This window comes from Microtus oregoni, unplaced genomic scaffold (genome assembly GCF_018167655.1).
Source record: "Microtus oregoni isolate MIOR12 unplaced genomic scaffold, Mior012 000003F_ref0000135, whole genome shotgun sequence".
NCBI lineage: Eukaryota > Metazoa > Chordata > Mammalia > Rodentia > Cricetidae > Microtus > Microtus oregoni.
In genome coordinates this window covers 53,222,026-53,240,183 of record NW_024543062.1, presented here as the reverse complement: position 1 = coordinate 53,240,183, position 18,158 = coordinate 53,222,026, and positions in this window count along the sequence as shown.

Here is an 18,158-nt window from a genome sequence, read left to right as displayed (position 1 = left end):
GAGGCCCACCAAAGGTCACACAGAAAACCAGGGTCAAGGCCACACTATGTGGCCTTGTTTGTTTCCAGGAATGTGCTGCCACCAGAGCCAACCTGAGTGCCCTGTGATTCAAACCAAAGTCAGGATATCATCCAGGCCTAAGGTGCTGCCAAGGGCCAAGTGTGGGTCAATTGACCTGCTGCAGCTGGGGCCTATGTTGATGTCTGTGGCCTGTATCACCTCATAGAGTCATAGGAGCCATGCACGATGAGCTCAGAGTGCTGCTGAGATGACCAGGCTGTTCACTGGCCCTGGGAAAGCTGCCCTGGCCCCTTGCTTGCAGTGCATCAAAGGAGATGGCCCCCAACCCTCATGGGAGAGCTTGCCTCCTGCATTCAGAAGAGATGGCCCCACTACTCACTATGGGCAAAGGAGAAATGACCTAGATGGCATGGGCATAGGGGAGCTTGACTCCTCCCATTGCCTGAAGGGAATTCCCCAGTGATCTGGACTGAACAGCTCAACTACCACTAGTGCTCACTGCTGGGTCTGGGCTTGATCCACCTAACGTCTACAGTGCCTAGGACCCGCTGGAGCTTGTAAAGGGACTGGTCCTACAGAAGGATACCAGCAGGATCTCCATGACTTGTGGCAGCCATGAAATATCTAAGGTGAGTTTTGGTGAGGGTCCAGTGATGATGGTGTGCCAGAAATCAGAGGTCTTGACCAGACCAATGACTCATTGCATAAAGCTTATTGAGCAAAAGGGTACACTGTGTGACACACCTCAGCTCCAAGTGCCACCAGGATGAATGAGGTGTTGGAGAGACGGGAAAGATGGGGGAAGGAGGGGTTTCATTGTGTAGTAGTTGTTTTTTTTTTCATTTTTCTTTGTTTGTTTGTTTGTTTGCTTCTTTTTGTATGTGTTTGGTTTTTTTGAATTTTTCTTCTGTGGGGTATTGCAGTGTGGGGGATGGATATGGAAGGACTAGAAGGTGGGTGGAATTAAGGTGCATGATGTGAAATTCCCAGAGATTCAATGAATAAATTATGTTAAAACAAAACACAACAAAAAAAACCAGGCTGCTGGTGAAGATGTAATTGAACAAGGGGGGTCATTTTCCAGCCCCAGAAAGCAGCAGAACTTGGCAGCTTTGGCCATGTCGTTCTGGCTTTCGAATCAACAATAGAGAAAAGAGCTTGTGAATTCTTCCTCTGTAATTAAGGGAAGATGTTGAGGCCAGTCTTTTGTCAGGGATGTCTCTGAATAGAGGCCAATAGAGACCATTGGATAAAACTGAGAAGGTGAAGTCTGAATTGTCTTGGAGATACCAAGATGATGGAGCTGGCAGAGTTTGGGGCACTTGATAAAAGAAAGATGCTAACAGGGAGTAGAATCAACCCAAGAGAGAGAAGTGTGTTGCAGTCAGCAAACTGAAAGGAGTTGGAGATTTGCAGAGCATTTTGACATCAGACATGGTGACTCAGAATTTGGAGTTTGTCCAGCTGGTTTTCATCTTGTTTTGGTCCAGTATTTTCTTGCTCATGCTACTCCTGTCATTACATTTTTGAATGGTAATTGTCTTAGGTTTATATTGCTGTGAAGAGACACCATCACCATGGCAACTCTTATAAAGAAAACATTTAATTGGGATGGCTCACTTACAGGCTCAGAGGTTTCAGTCCTTTCTCATCATGTTGAGAAACTTGGAAGCAGGCAGGCAGAGGTGGTGCTGGAGCTGAAGGTCCATACATCTTTATAGGCCAGCAACCAAAAGTTGATTGATTATCACAATGAGTAAAGTTTGAGAAAAAGACCTAGTAACCCATTTCCACAGTGACACTCTTCCTTCAACAAGGACACACCTGCCAATAGTGTCATTCCCTTTGGGGGTCATTTTTTTTCAAACCACCACAATAATGTACATCCAGTGCCATTGTATATTAGAGGTATGAGATCTGATGTTTTTTATTTTGATTTTATAGGTGATTAGAGTTAAGAGATTATCATGGGTCTCAAAGGAGACTTTGAAATTTAGACCTTTAAATAAATTTGAGACTGGTACACGCTATGGGGACTAAATTCATTTTTACATAGGTTAAAAGCCTGTGGTGGTGAGGGAGTGGGATACAGTGCTTTGAAAGAAAATGGCCCCCATAGGGAGTGGCACTTATAACAGGTGTGGCTTTGTTGGAGTAGGTATGGCCTTGTTGGAGGAAGTGTGTCATTGTTGGATGGGCTTCAGGATCTCTTGTGCTCAAGCTATACCCAGAGAGAGAGTTCACTTCCTGTTGCCTGGGGATCAAGATGTAGAACTCTCAGCTCTTTCTCTAGCATCATGCCCGCCTGTATGCCCCTTGTTTCCTGCCATGATGATAGTGAAGTTAACCTCTGAAAGGATAACACAGAAAATTAAATGTTTTCCTTTATAAAAGTTGCTGTAGGTCATGGCATCTCTTCACAGCACTAGAAGCCCTAACTAAAGCAGAGTTTGAGGAAGTCCCATATTAGTGTCTATAATGGCTGACCGGCACCCCTTTCTACCAGTATTGTGACACAGTCTATATTTTCTACACATTCCTATGTATAACTCCAGCAGCACAGACATTAAGGGCCTCATTGAAAACATGGGACCTCCTGAGACTGAGAAGCTTCTGTAAAGCAAAGGACACTGTCACTAAGACAAAAAGGCAATCCACTTACTGGGAGAAGATCTACACCAACCCCGCAACTGACAAAGGTCTGGTCTCCAAAATATATAAAGAACTCAAGAAACTAGACCGTAAAAGGCTATTCAACCCAATTATTAAATGGGGCACTGATCCGAACAGAGAATTCTCAACAGAAGAAGTTCAAATGGCCAAAAGATACTTAAGGTCATGCTCAACTTCCTTAGCAATCAGGGAAATGCAAATCAAGACAACTTTAAGATAACATCTTACACCTGTCAGAATGGCTAAAATCAAAAACACCAAAGATAGCCTTTGCTGGAGAGGTTGTGGAGAAAGGGGTACACTCATCCATTCGCTGGTGGGAATGCGAACTTGTGCAACCACTCTGGAAAGCAGTGTGGCGGTTTCTCAGGAAATTCGGGATCAACTTACCCCTGGACCCAGCAATACCACTCTTGGGAATATACCCAAGAGAGGCCCTATCATACAACAAAAGTATATGCTCAACTATGTTCATAGCAGCATTGTTTGTAATAGCCAGAACCTGGAAACAACCTAGATGCCCTTCAATGGAAGAATTGATGAAGAAAGTATGGAATATATATATTAGAGTATTACTCAACAGTAAAAAATAAGGACTTCTTGAATTTTGCACACAAATGGATGGAAATAGAAAACACTATCCTGAGTGAGGTAAGCCAGACCCAAAAAGAGGAACATGGGATGTACTCACTCATATTTGGTTTCTAGCCATAAATAAAGGGCATTGAGCTTATAATTAACGGTCCCAGAGAAGCTAAATAAGAAGGTGAATCCAAAGACAAACATATAGGCATCCTCCTGAATATTAACCTTCATCAGACGATGAATGGAGACAGAGACAGAGACCCACATTGGAGCACCGGACAGAAATCTCAAGGTCCAAATCAGGAGCAGAAGGAGAGGGAGCACGAGCAAGGAACTCAGGACCGCAAGGGGTGCACCCACCCACTGAGACAATGGGGATGTTCTATCGGGAACTCACCAAGGCCAGCTGGCCTGGGTCTGAAAAAGCATGGGATAAAACCGGACTAGCTGAACATAGCAGACAATGAGGACTACTGAGAACTCAAGAACAATGGCAGTGGGTTTTCGATCCTACTGCACGTACTGGCTTTGGGGGAGCCTAGGCAGTTTGGATGCTCACCTTACTAGACCTGGATGGAGGTGGGCGGTCCTTGGGCTTCCCACAGGTCAGGGAACCCTGATTGCTCTTGGAGCTGATGAGGGAAGGGGACTTGATCGGGGGAGGGGGAGGGATATGGGAGGCGGTGGCGGGGAGGAGGCAGAAATCCTTAATAAATAAATAAATTAAAAAATAAGAGTGTGTGTGTGTGTGTGTGTGTGTGTGTGTGTGTTTATCTGTGGATGATTATAGTCAGATGAGTGCAGGTGCCTGCAGAGGTCCAATGATTCCTTGAGCTGGAGCCACATGTGATCATGAACCAACTGATGTAGGTTCTGGGATTAAAACTAAGGTCCTCTCGGAGAGCAGAACAAAATCCAAACTGTTGAACCATGTCCTCTACCCTTCTTTGCTCTTCTAGGAAATAACAATTATATTCAGGGCTAATTGACATCTTTTCAATTTGATTTTCATTTCCCTGATGTTTATGATATTCTTGTGAGAACTAACTTCAACCTGACCTGCTTTCCTGGAGAACCTTGAAGCCCTTGTCTATTCTGGGCAATACTGTTTCCAAGGTGTATGGCTGGCTCCACAGCCAAAGCCGTTGTTCTCTTCTGGATCTTCCTGCTCTTTCCTGGGACTTTTTTATGCAATATATTTAAAAGTTTTTCTCAGTTGCATGTAATTTGGAGGGGTCTTACAAAAATAAAAACTGTTCATTTCAGTGTTCTTATGTTTTCTCTACCTTTTAAAATAGTTTTACTATTTAGGTCTAATGTGTAAGCCTTTAATCCATTTTATACCTTCTAAACATTTTTTTTTGTTATCTCTTTACTCTCTCTTTCTCCCCCTCCTCCATCCCTGTAGGCAAATATGTGTATATGCTCACACAAGTGCCCGAGGATCCTGGAATAGCATATGGTGTCCCCTGGAGGTGGAGATACAGGTTGTTATGAACTGCCAACATGGATGCTTGACAGCACACTTCAGTCCTCGACAAGAACAGTGTTTAGTCTTTAGAGCTTTGAGCACCAAGCCACCAGCTCCTTACTCGTGCTTTTAACTGGTAGGATACATGTTTCTCGCTTTATTTTTCTAAATACTGATACCAATCTTCCCAGTTTATTGGAACAGTTTATTGACATTTTATTGGAAAGGTTTGCTTACTTCAGTGTGAGGTCCAGCACTTTTGGCAAAAGTCTCTGAGCTATGTATGAGCAACTTTCCTCTCTATTCTGGCCCATAGTTCTGTTTATATATTTATATGCCAGTGCCCTACAGTTTTGTTTCCCATAGCTTTGTACTACGAATGGAGGTAAAGTGATAATTCATTTCTCTGTTTTATTTATTTTTCTGTTTGTTTACTCATCTGTAGGACCTATTCTCAGTGTGTAGCTATGGCTGGCTTGAAACTCACAACGATGTGCCAGCTGCTGCCTCCCAGTGCTAGATTACAAGAGAGCAACACCACACTCAACCTCCTTGTTCTGTGTATTCAGGGTTTCTTAGGTATTTGGGACTATTTCTATGTGTGCTTCCATGTAATCATAGCTCTGCCTATTTTAGTTTCGTGAAGCATGTAGTAAGTGTTTTGATGTGATTGTATTGAAAACATAGATCAGATCATTTGTGTTACACAGACATCTTGACAATATTGATCCTTCCAGTCAATAAACACACCACTAATAAATTTTTGTAGTCTCCCTGCATCACCATTTTCAATTTTCCATTTAGCATACATTTTTTAACTTATTTGATTAAATTTATTCCTTAATTAGGAAACTTTTTATAGCAATCATATGGGATGGCTTTGTTGATTCCTGTTGCAGATCATTAGCTGTTGTTGAGGAATACCTCCTTCCCGACTTCTGCTCCTCTGACTTTACCGATGCGGCCATGGCCATTCCTAACATCTTTGTAGGAAGGCTGCCAGAATATTTTCTTTAGTTTCTGGACCCTTAAAACATGCCAGGATAGAATTAGAGAATGTCTAAAAGAAGATATCATCTACTGACTCAGGTTTGCTTCTTTAAAAAGGAATCTTAGCTGGGCGGTGGTGGCACACGCCTTTAATCCCAGCACTCAGGAGGCAGAGGCAGGTGGATCTCTGTGAGTTCGAGACCAGCCTGGTCTACAAGAGCTAGTTCCAGGACAGGCTCCAAAACCACAGAGAAACCCTGTCTCGAAAAACCAAAAAATATAAATAAAAAATAAAAAGGAATCTTGTGGGGATGGGTTTACGTGTACATTGGAATACACATATAGTGGTGAGTGCACTGTGTGTCAGAGTGCACATATGAGGGTGAGCGGGGTGTGTGTCAGCGCATTTATGGAGGTCAGAAAATAACCCCAACTCTTGATCCTCATCTTTATCTGCACGAATAAAGGGTTACCACGGGCCTAGGTCTCAGTAGGAATGACTTCCTAGAGGTGTGCCTAAACTAGCTTCAGGTCACATGTGGCATCTTCCCCAGTAAAGATTCGAGCACACACACCCCTTCCCCTTGTCTTTGTAATTACTTTGTCAGGCATGGGGTAGCTTGAGAACTTTTTATGTCTGCTCATGAGGGTTTTTTTTCATTCAAGGTATTGAAGATGTGCGTAATACTTTCAAACAATTAGAATTTTACATTAAAAATTGACATTTACTTTTTGTGCACGTGCCATGTCATGTGTGAGGAGATCAGAGGACAATGCATCAGAGTCTGTTTTCTCTTTCCAACATGTGAGTCCCAGGGATGGCGCTCAGGTCACCAGGTTCAGGGCTAAGCACCTTTGCCTGCTCAGCTCTCCCACCACTTCTAGAACTTTACTTATTGAAGACTAGAACAAGTGAGTGAGAATGCCTCACACATTGTGAGAGAAACTCAAAAACTATGTTCTTGGTCTTGAATGGAACTGATGGTTCACTGAATCAGGCCCTGTGCACTCTGGGTAGAGATTGAATGGTTCCTGTGCTTTTGACAATGCTTTGATTTCTTTGCCATCCCCTCTCAGATTTGATGAAAAGGCCATTTTTGAACTCTTGCATCAGCACTAATGTTCTTTCAGTTTAATTTTAAGCACTATTTGCAAGAAATTACTAACACTGTCTTGGTAGCCTAAGAATCTTAAAAGAAACATCTATGCCTGGGGTTCTGAGACTCTATTCAGAACATTCTGCTAATAGAATCATAAATAATTTCACCAGTGGACTGATGAGACTGACTGAAGAAAATCTACAAAATAGAAGAGGATGCTCATGTCAGGTATGTGGAGGTGGTGTCACCTGTAGTCATAGAAACGGATATGGTGCCTGGCACAGGCCTTCATGTGGTAACTAGACTATAATGATCCTCATTTCCCAATAACCAATTTTTGTGGAGATGGTATTGTATTTTGTAGATTTGAGTCATTAATTTTCAAATTATCATACCAATTTATATTTTTTTTTACTGAACCTAGTTACAAAGTACATATGATTTTGTAAAAATTGAGCTCTCTTTTCAGAAAAGGCTTCCTTTCTTAGTACAGAATAATGAGTGAAATTGTACCAAAGGAACTTCCAGAACATTGGACTCAGCAAAAACTTTTTTCCTTTGAATCATGTTTGTTCAAAGCTTGCTATTTCCTAGGTTTGTTAACTTAAAAAGAGAGAGAGAGGGAAAGAGAATTATTCACATAATGCTATGAGTTTTATTGCTGTATTTTAAAAGTATCCTTAGGTATGATCAACTGTAATACGCTATTATTCTGCCACAGAATAGTAATTGTTTTTACGTATTTGTAATTTCCTGAAATGAGCCATCTTACATAGCTTAAAATTCAGAAAAGATCAGATGTTTTGAAAGTATATTGGGTGGGTGAGTGGTAGGGGAAAAATGGCCCAGCAGCAACAGAGGAGAGGGTGCCTGAACTGGCCTTATCATATAGCCACACTGATGATTATCTTGCATATCACCATAGAACCTTCCTTTGGTGATGGATGAAGATAGAGACAGAGACCCACATTGGAGCACTGGACTGGGTTCCCAAGGTCTAAATGAGGAGTAGAAGGAGGGAGAACATGAGCAAGGAAGTCAGGACCGCGAGGGGTGCGTCCACCCACTGAGATGGTGGGAATGATCTAATGGGAGATCACCAAGGCCAGCTGGACTGGGACTGATGAAGCGCATGATCAAACCGGACTCTCTGAATGCTGCTGACGGTGGAGGCTGACTGAGAAGCCAAGGACAGTGGCGCCGAGTTTTGATTTCTACTGCATGGACGGCTTTGTGGGAGCCTAGTCGGTTTGGATGCTCACCGTCCTGGACCTGGGGGGAGCCGGGAGGACCTTGTACATCCCATAGCGTAGGGAACCCTGACTGCTCTTTGGACTGGGGAGAGAGGGGGAGAGGAGTGGGGGGGGGAGGGGAGGGGGGAGGGGAGGGGAGGGAAGTGGAAGGAGGGGGAGGAGGTGGAAATTTTCAATAAAAAATAGAGTAAAAAAAAAAGAAATAAAAAAATATTGGCCCAGCAGTTAATATTTTCTGCTCTTCTGGAGAACCAGAATTCAGTTCACAGTACCCGTGCTAGTTAGCGCTCAACTGCCTGCAACCACAGCTCCAGGGCCTCCGGTGCTCCCTCTTAGCTCCTGAAAGCATCTGCACGCATGTGGCAAATATACTGTCATATATTTATACACAAGAATGAATATAAAAATGTTGAGTATTATTTTATTTAGGAGTACAAACACTAAGGAAAGAGTTGGGAGAGGGAAGGAAAGGTTGTGGATTTTTCGTTGGTTTTTATGGGTAAATATTGCTTGAGAGGAAGAAGCAAACTGTCCTGCTCGGTTTTTAAAAAGTGAGACAGAGTCTCAGGAAGCCCAAGAATTCTTAGAACTATCTAGTAAAACATGATCTTGAGCATCGAATCCTCTTTTCTCCATCTTCCCAATGCTTGGATTACAGGAGTGCACCGCACCCAATATACACAGTGCTGGGGATCTAACACAGCGCATTGAACATGCTAAGTGAGCACTCTCTCAGCGTAGCCACACAACTGTCTGGTCCTGAACAACTGTAATTTTCTTATGGACATCAAACACACAAGTGAGTCTGTGTTTCAGTGCCAGCTGTTCTAAAGTAATTACTATATATCTTTTGACAATTAAATGTCTAGGTGCTATTTTATTTGTGGGTCAAGGAAAGAAATGCTATGTCTCCATTCCCCTGAGAACAACATGTATACTGGACCATCACTGCCATGATGGCATGTGGATGTCAGACTGTAGTGAAGAAATATGGTCATGTAGGTGGAACCCGTATAAGGAGATCAGTGTCCTTAAATACCAAGAGGTTGCTGTTCTCTTTGCTTATGTGTAGATGAAGCAACAGCAAAGCCTGCAATACACTAAATCTACAGGTACTTGATCTTGGTCTTCCTTCCTAGACTCCAGAACAGCAGTTCTCAACCTATGGGATGCCTAAGACCATGAGAAAAGAGATATGTATATTATGATTCATAACAGTAGTACAATGACAATTATGAAGTAGGAAAAAAAGTAAAATAATTTTATACTGGAGTCACCACAACACAAAGAACTGTATTAAAGGGTCGCAGCATTAGGGAGGTTGAGAAACACTGCTATAAAACTTTTACTAGAAATGAATATTGACCATTTAAGATGTCCAGTCAGGGGAATAAGTGGTTCAGTGGTTTAAAGTGTTTCTAGCTTTGCAGAGGACTGGCTTCCTAACATCCATATGGTTCAATTCACAACTGTCTGTAACAACAGTTCCTCATGATTTAACCACTCAGAAAACTTAGTGGGTATCCATGTCCATGCAAGAGTGCACACGCACATACACACACACACACACACACACACACACACACACACACACACATGAAAGACAGTACATAGATGATGATAGATAGATGATAGATAGATAGATGACAGATAGATGATAGATAAAGATAAATGACAGATGATAGATAGATAGATAGCTAGATAGATAGATATAGATGACAGATATACAGATAATAGATTGATGATAGATAGGGAGATAGATAATAGATTGATGATAGACAAACAGGCAGACAAATAGATAGAGACATAGGAGTTGATATATAACTGAAAGTAAAATTAATCTTAAACCTTTCCTAGGTGTTGTTTGAAAAATGTGGTATCCAACGCAGATTATTTCATGTCAATAGCAGAAATCAATTGAATATTCAGCAGGATAGATAGTAGCAAGCAATCTCTTTTGAAAAACAAAATCGTGAATCAGCCCACATAATTCTGTAACTGACAGATTATTAATGCTCTTAAATGTCCACCATTCTTGGACTTAGAGTGTGGCTGTGTGAGTAGAGTGCTTATCTAGCATGCACAAAGCTCTGGGGTTGATCCACAGCACTAAACATAGCCAGTGTAGTTGTGCACACCTTCAGTCCAGCACTCTGCAGGAAGAGGCAAGGTGATCAGGAGTTTAAGGTCATCCTTAGCTGTATACCAAGTTTGAGGACTGCCAAGGATATATTCTATTCCATCCTGTCTTAAAACAAATCCATCATTTTAAATAATAAAGTAATAATAAATACATCAATTAGTATATTAATTATCATCAGAATGTTTTAACATGCAAACCATATTAAAGAGGTAGACTGTTTCTTTGTGTGTTTGTTTGTTTTGAGAGAGGGTGTTGCTATAGAGAGCCCAAGATAACCTTGACTTCACCTCAGTCTCCTCAGTGCTAGAAAAATGGCCATGTACCAATATACTTTGTTTGTGAAAGCTTTTATAAAAATATTTAAGGACACATCTGTGGTAAAGGTAACTTGAGCCTAATTTATAGTCCAACATAATAACAAAAAGTTAATTGATGAATGGCCCTTTTTACGGACCTGAAAGAATTTCTTCCTATTATTATAAACAGCCTAGTAAGCTACATATAAAAGCTCTTTCCATATTGCATAAAAATTTGATTTATTAAGAAATAATCACTCTGCCAAAGTACTAGGCATATAGCTCAGAAAGTAGAGTGTTCCTCTGACGAGCACAAAACTCTTGATTTTATCACCAGCATCACACAATCCTGGCATGGTTGCCCACACTTGTAATGCCAGCTTTTGGGAACAAGAAGGGAGAAGGATCAATATTTCCAGGTCAGCCTTTACTACATATTTAATTCTAGGGAAGACTGGACTACATGAGGCACTGTCTCAAAATAGTATAAATAAGTGATAATAAAAACGATCCCCCGCATCTAGCAATAGAACAGCTGTGACTTTATGCTTGCAGGACTTTAAAAAAGACTCATTTTATCAGACTCTGTGTGTCTGCACAAATTGCATGTAGGTATCCACAGACACTAAAAGTAAGTTCAGGGTTCCTTGGAGCTGGAGTGAAAGCTGGTTGTGAGAAGACTGATCAGGATGTTGGGAACCAACCTGAGGTCTACTGCAAGTGTAGGAAACACTCTTAACTTTGGAGGCATGTCTGCAGTCATGCGTATGTGTGTGTAAGTGTGTGTGTTTGTCTCTCTGTGTGTCTGTGTGCCTATGTGTTTATATCCAACTGCTCTCCCCTAGTTTCTCTTAGACCCTAGAGATTAATCCTGTCTCTATTAAATACTGAAGGTTGGCTCATTAATTAATCTCAAAGTTCCAAGTGGCTTCTACTCTGGTGCTTTAATAGGTGGTAGATGCTGTGCAGTCTCATTGGAATATGCCTCTCTGCTGTGAGGAAGTGGTCAGTGCTTCCCTAGGTAAACTCTGCTGTGCAGTCTCAACACTGGAAGCATGCTTCTGTGCTGCGAGGAGGTAGTGGATGCTTCCCTATACAGACTTTGATTTTAATCTCATTGGAAAGATGCCTCTATGCTATAATGAGGTGGTACATGCTTTCCTAGGTGTAATCTCCTTAATGGGCTCATTGTTGGAAGCATGTCTTTGAAAGGCAGACAGGGATGCCAGTATCATTTTTTCTGTCTGCTCCATATCAACCATAAGGTGAATGAGCTTTGTCCTGCTGTTGGTCCCTTGCCATGATGTACAACCTCACAACAGATAGACAACCAAGGAGCCCATCATGGACCAAAGTCTCTGTGACTTTAGGTCAGATGAAATATCCCTTTAGAGATTGAGTTATTTGGTGTAAGAACTGAAATATCACAAACACATTAACATTCTTTTGATTTTTCATTTAATTCTAAAAATAGAAATACTTTTCCATGTATTACTATCCACGTTCGTGGGTTCTAATCCTCTACATGACCAATAACTTCTTGGAAGTAGATTTGCATGATGTGCCAAGCCGGAATTTATCTAAGCAGTCCTGCTTTCAATCTTGACTATTGAAGTGAAAATTTATTGAAGATTTCTAAAAATAAAATATGTTTTATCATCAATTAGAATGTGACTTCACAACCTCTCCTACTAGTTCTCAATTTTGTAGGAAAGCACAATGGACTGTGTACTTGACATCACAATCAGCCTTCATAAGAATGTCCATTCCCCTATGCATTCAACTAATATTTCTGTACACGGTAATTGTAATGCATATTCATTCCACATGGCCAGCTTTTGTAGTAGGTATTATTTGAAACAGGATGAAATTTCTATTTTATTGCATTTATATGCTACTACTACTACTAAGTGTGTGTGTATGTGTGTGTTTGCATTTATGTGCTGCTACTACTACCGTCAATATTAATGTGTGTGTGTGTGTGTGTGTGTGTGTGTGTGTGTGTGTTTGGAGTAGGCATGAGTATGTCATAGCATATCTGTATAAGTCAGAAGACAACTTGCCAGAGGTGGTTCTCTCCTACCACATAGGTTCTGGGGGCCAAATTCAGATCATCATCGTTGGTGGCATGTGTCCTGATGTGTTAAAACATGCCAACAGCTCTGTTGCTTACATTAGGATTTCTCTTCTGCACATTTAAAACTCTCTGAGTGCATAAGTTGACTAACTCAACTTAACTGGGATGTAGCTACACTAGACCTTCTGGGTTGTTTAAAGGTGCAAAGTCTCCACAGGGACTTTGTTTCTTTTTGGCTTCCTAATAACTACAAGATACTCATTCACTTTTCTTTATATGAATGCCTAACTCCTTCCAGTTATTTTTTCTAGAATTTTTTCAGAATGTTGTGGTTTGAATATGAAATGCTTCTATAGGTTCAGTATTTGAGCACTTGAATCTGATACTCTGGTGATATCTGGGGAGACTGTGGGATCTTTCGGAGGCAGGGCCTTGGTGGAAGGAGTGAGTCATGAAAGATTGGCCTTAGTTTCTATGGCCTAGCCCATTTCCTGTTAATTATTTGTCTTTCTTTCTGCAGATTCAATGTGACTAGTTCCCTCCTATTTTTGTTCCTATGCTTTACTTACCACAATGGACTTTTACCCTTAAATTTAGTCTTAAGAATCCCTTCCTTCTGTCATAATTTGCTGTATTTCAGGTATATTTGTTACACAAAGGGTTGTTATGATCATTTATATTTCAAATATTCTATGAATATAATTACTCCCAGACTCCCCAGACACTTGGGAGGAAAAGAAGGACTCACCCGTCTCTCGTGGATTACTACGCCTACTTGAGTGATTTAGGAAAGACAATATGAATTTTATTTCCAGGAATAGTTGAGAAACATTCTTTTAAAAGATGATACAGTAGCTTGTGGAAGATGAATTCATTATTGAGAGTGAAGAAGATGTGAGATGTTTACCAGGTGGAACATGACCTTCTCACAGCCACAGAGGCTTGGAAGTATATGGAGTACTTAGGGAGGATGAGGTTTCAGCTGACTGAACAGGTGTGGGCTTGTTTCCTTTTCACAGTGAGGAACTGCTAAGGAGATGACACAGGCAGGGATGCCTGCATGGTACAAATTAATCAAGGACTCTCTTGACATTCTGCTCTGAAACTGGTTGGTTGATAATTGTGTTTTTTATGAATTTCTCTGGGAACATAATAATGAATTCATAGTACTAAGTAGATAAATTTGAGAACAAAATATACTTTTAGGAGCTGTGTGCATTCTCCATGCTAGAGGAACTCTTTTAAAATAAATTGCTGAAAGCAGTCACTTAAAAACAGATAAATGGGCTGCAAAGACAACTCAGTGGTTAAAAAGCATGTTATTGTTCTTGCCGAGGACCAGAGCTCCTCAGCACTCAGGTTGGGTAGCTCACAATTGCTGTAACTCCAGCCCTGGGTGCAGGGTGGAGTCTGATGCCCTTTTTTACCTCTGTGGGCAGCTGCGCTCATTTACAACACACACACAAAAATAAAAATATATATTTTTTAAAAAAGTAAAATTTTGAGGGGTTAGTACAGTCAGTATGTACTTGCTGTACAGACATGGGGAGTTGAGTTCAGAATCCTGGCACACATGTAAATTGGATGCTGCAGCACAGCCCCTAATTGCAGAGCCTATGATGTGAGATGTGAGGGAGGGGCAAGAGAATGTTATGTAGCTTGTTCTATAGCTACCCAGAAGTACACAGTTATGTACATTCTGCCTATGTAAAGACATTGCATCATGAAAGATAGAAGATGAAGTCTGACAACCATGTTGTCCTCTGAACTCCACATACATTCTTTGCAGTCTTCTGCCTACACTAAACCTGAAAGCACACATGATACACACCACACCACACACATACACACACATACTACAGATTCAGATGATGTAATACTTCAGCTACCAAAGCAGCACTCTACACACCAGTTGAGCACAGTAGTCGACTACAGTTAAGTAGCTACAGTGAAATTACCATACATATAATTTTAGTTGAGATACTTTCTCTTAATGTATGCATTTCTCTTGCTGTCAGTGGCTCTTCCTGGTCAAGATATACATATGATTTTTTGGAGGTGAAGGTTGACTGTCCATCCCCTTCTCAATATCTAAGAACTTGCAATATCATCTCTCTCCGAGGATTTCTTAGTAAAAGGTCACATTTGGGCAAGTGGGTCTAATTTTCCTTATTCTGCTTGAACCTGTAGAGCCTAATTAAAGAGTGTCTTTCAGGCTCTAAAGAGAGCTAACTGATGATGTTCATTGGGTAAGAGTCTCATGGAGCTGGAAATGTTCCATTGCTACAGCGAGTAAATCTCATTGTGGAATGCTATAGTGAGATATGTGGGCAAGCCTCTTACACCTTCAAAAAGATTCAGATCAACTTCTCATCTTTAAGTAGGGCACGGATGTCTTCTAAAGATAAATGTACCCACTCCTGTGTATCTTTGTGTGCGTAAATACATATATGCATTGTGTTATTATAATAGACAAAGAAGAACAAATAAAGAAAATCCTGCATGAGACATATTTCATTAAAGGGGAGGCATGAGCAAATGTTTCATGAAGAGAGAAACGTGAGACTGCAGAAATGGTTCAGCAGTTAAGAACACTTGTGCCTCTTCCAGAGGACCCAGATTCCGTTCCCAGTACCCACATCTGTCTGTAACTCTAGTTCCTAAGGAGAAGAGATTTTCATCTTGGGACACCAGCACACATGTTGTGCCAAAATATGAATTTTAGTAATATAATCATACATATAAATAAAATAAATATTTAAAGAGATATCACTTCCTAATTTTTGTTGAAATTGCATTCGCTTAGTTAGAATCAATATTCCTTCCCTCCTTTCTTTTTGTATGTATATGAATGCATGGAGTCTATATGTTGATACTGTATGTTCTTTTTTTTTCTTGTTACCCAATTTAGATTTCTTTTATTGAAAAAAAAAATTTCCGCCTCCTCCCAGCTTCCCATTTCCCTCCCCCTCCTCCCACTCCTCTCCCAGTCTCCCCACTCCTCTCTCCCTCCCTCTCCAGTCTGAAGAGCAGTCAGGGTTTCCTGCCCTGTGGAAAGTCCAAAGTCCTCCCCCCTTCATCCTGGTCTAGGAAGGTGGACATCCAAACTGGCTAGGCTCCCACAAAGCCAGAACATTAAGTAGGATCAAAACCCAGTGCCATTGTCCTTGGCTTCTCATCAGCCCTCATTGTCCGCCATATTCAGAGAGATTGATTTTATCCCATGCTTTTTCAGTCACAGTCCAGCTGGCCTTGGTGAGCTCCCAATTGATCAGCCCCACTGTTTCCGTGGGTGGTTGCACCCCTCGTGGTCCTGACTTCTTTGCTCATGTTCTCCCTCCTTCTGCTCCCTACCCCTGGACCCAGCAATGCCACTCTTGGGAATATACCCAACAGATGCCAGATCATATGACAAGGGCATTCGTTCAACTATGTTCATAGCAGCATTATTTGTAATAGCCAGATCCTGGAAACAACCTAGATGTCCCTCAATGGAAGAATGGATGAAGAAAGTGTGGAATATATACACATTAGAGTACTACTCAGCGGTAAAAAACAATGACTTCTCGAATTTTGCATGCAAATGGATGGAAATAGAAAACACTATCCTGAGTGAGGGAACCCAGACCCAAAAAGATGAACATGGGATGTACTCACTCATAATTGGTTTCTAGCCATAAATAAAGGTCAGTGAGCATATAATTTGTGATCCTAGAGAAGCTAAATAAGAAGGTGAACCCAAAGAAAAACATATAGCTATCCTCCTGGTTATGGGAAGTAGACAAGATTGCCGGGCAAAAAATTGGCATCTTGGGGGTGGGGTGGGGGGGGTAAGGGGAGATGGGGAGAGAAAAGTGAGAAGGGGAGGATGGGGGGAACTTGGGGAAACGGGATGATTGGGATAATGGAAGGTTGGACAGGGGAGCAGGGAAGCACATATCTTAATTAAGGGAGCCATCTTAGGGTTGGCAAGAGACATGGACCTAGAGGGGCTCCCAGGTGCCCAGTGCGATGTCCCCAATTAGTTCCTGGGGCAGCTGAGGATAGGGAACCTGAAATGATCCTATCCAATAGCCATACTGATGAATATCTTGCATATCACCATAGAACCTTCATCTGGTAATGGATGGAGATAGAGACAGAGACCCACACTGGAGCACCGGACTGAGCTCCCAATGTCCCAATGAAGATACTGTATGTTCTTGATCATCCTTCTTATTCATTGTGGCAGGATACCTCATAGGGAAGTCACTCATTTGGTTAGACTTTGCAACCAGCTTTCCCTGTGAACCCAATCCCTTTCTTCTAAATGCCCAGCTTATAGGTGGACTACCATGACTGCCTGGAATTTATGTGGGTGCTGAGGTCTTCAAATTTATGAAGCAAAAGCCTTTTCCACTGACCTATCCTTTTAGCTCTCAAATTAATCATTTTTGCATGAGAATTCCCCAGGCTTTAGCACCACCTGTCCTCATGGCTCTCTAAAAAGAAAACATCTCATCACTCAGAAGAAAACCCCCCTCTCTGTATGCGGTTTCTCCCTCATGCTGACCTGGCTTGGTCAGAACCTTAGCAACTACCAAAATTCTTGCTTGGTGGTTTTGATTCTTCTTGGTAGTTCACATAGAGGGATCTTCAAATTTTGTCATTTGGTATCTTACTCCTTTTACTTGTAGTATTTCTGATGTTCACCCACATAGTTTCAAGGTCAGTGCTCCATTCTCTCTTTAGGACTGAATAACACCCACCTGTAGAGATATACTTCATTTTGTTTGTCTGCTCATCCTCTGTGGTGTTTGGGATGCATCTATTTTCTGGCCATTGTAAACAATGCTGTTCCCAAGATGTGTTTACATGTGCTGGTTTGAATACCTCGTTTCAGTTCTTTTGAATAGTAGAATTTTTGAGCTTCAGTTAATTCTATATTTCACTTTTTGAGCTTTTGCCAACCTGGTTTTTAAACTTTATTTATGCATTTATTTATTTTTTCTTTTCCTTCCCTTCCCTCCAATCTTTACCTTTCCCCCAACTACTTCTCTCTTCCCTTCAGGAAAGTGCAGGCCTTCCATGTATATGTATTTCTTAGAAAGATTTATTTATTTTTATTTTATGTGTATGAGTGTTTGCCTGCATGTATGTGTGAGTGTCATGTGCATACCTGGTATGAGTGGAGGCTGGAAAAGGGTGTCGGATCTCCTGGAGCTGGAATTCAGGCATTGTGAGCTGTCTAATATGGGTATTAAAAATAAGACCTTGGTCGTCTGCAAGAACAATGAGTATTCTAACTGCTGAGAAATCTCTACAGGACTTACTTATTTTTGGTGTGTGTGCATTTGCGTGCCATAGCACATGGGCAGAGGTCAAAGGATACCTTTGCAGAAGCCAGTTCTCTCTTCCTCCTGTATGGATTCTGGGGATCAAATTTAGGACTCAAACTTGGCAGAAAGCTCCTTTAACCCCTGAGCCATCTCACTGGTCCAGAATTTACTTCTGTAGTGACTGAGTCATTTTCCATTCTCATCAGTCTCTCCATGTTCTTGTTAGCAAAT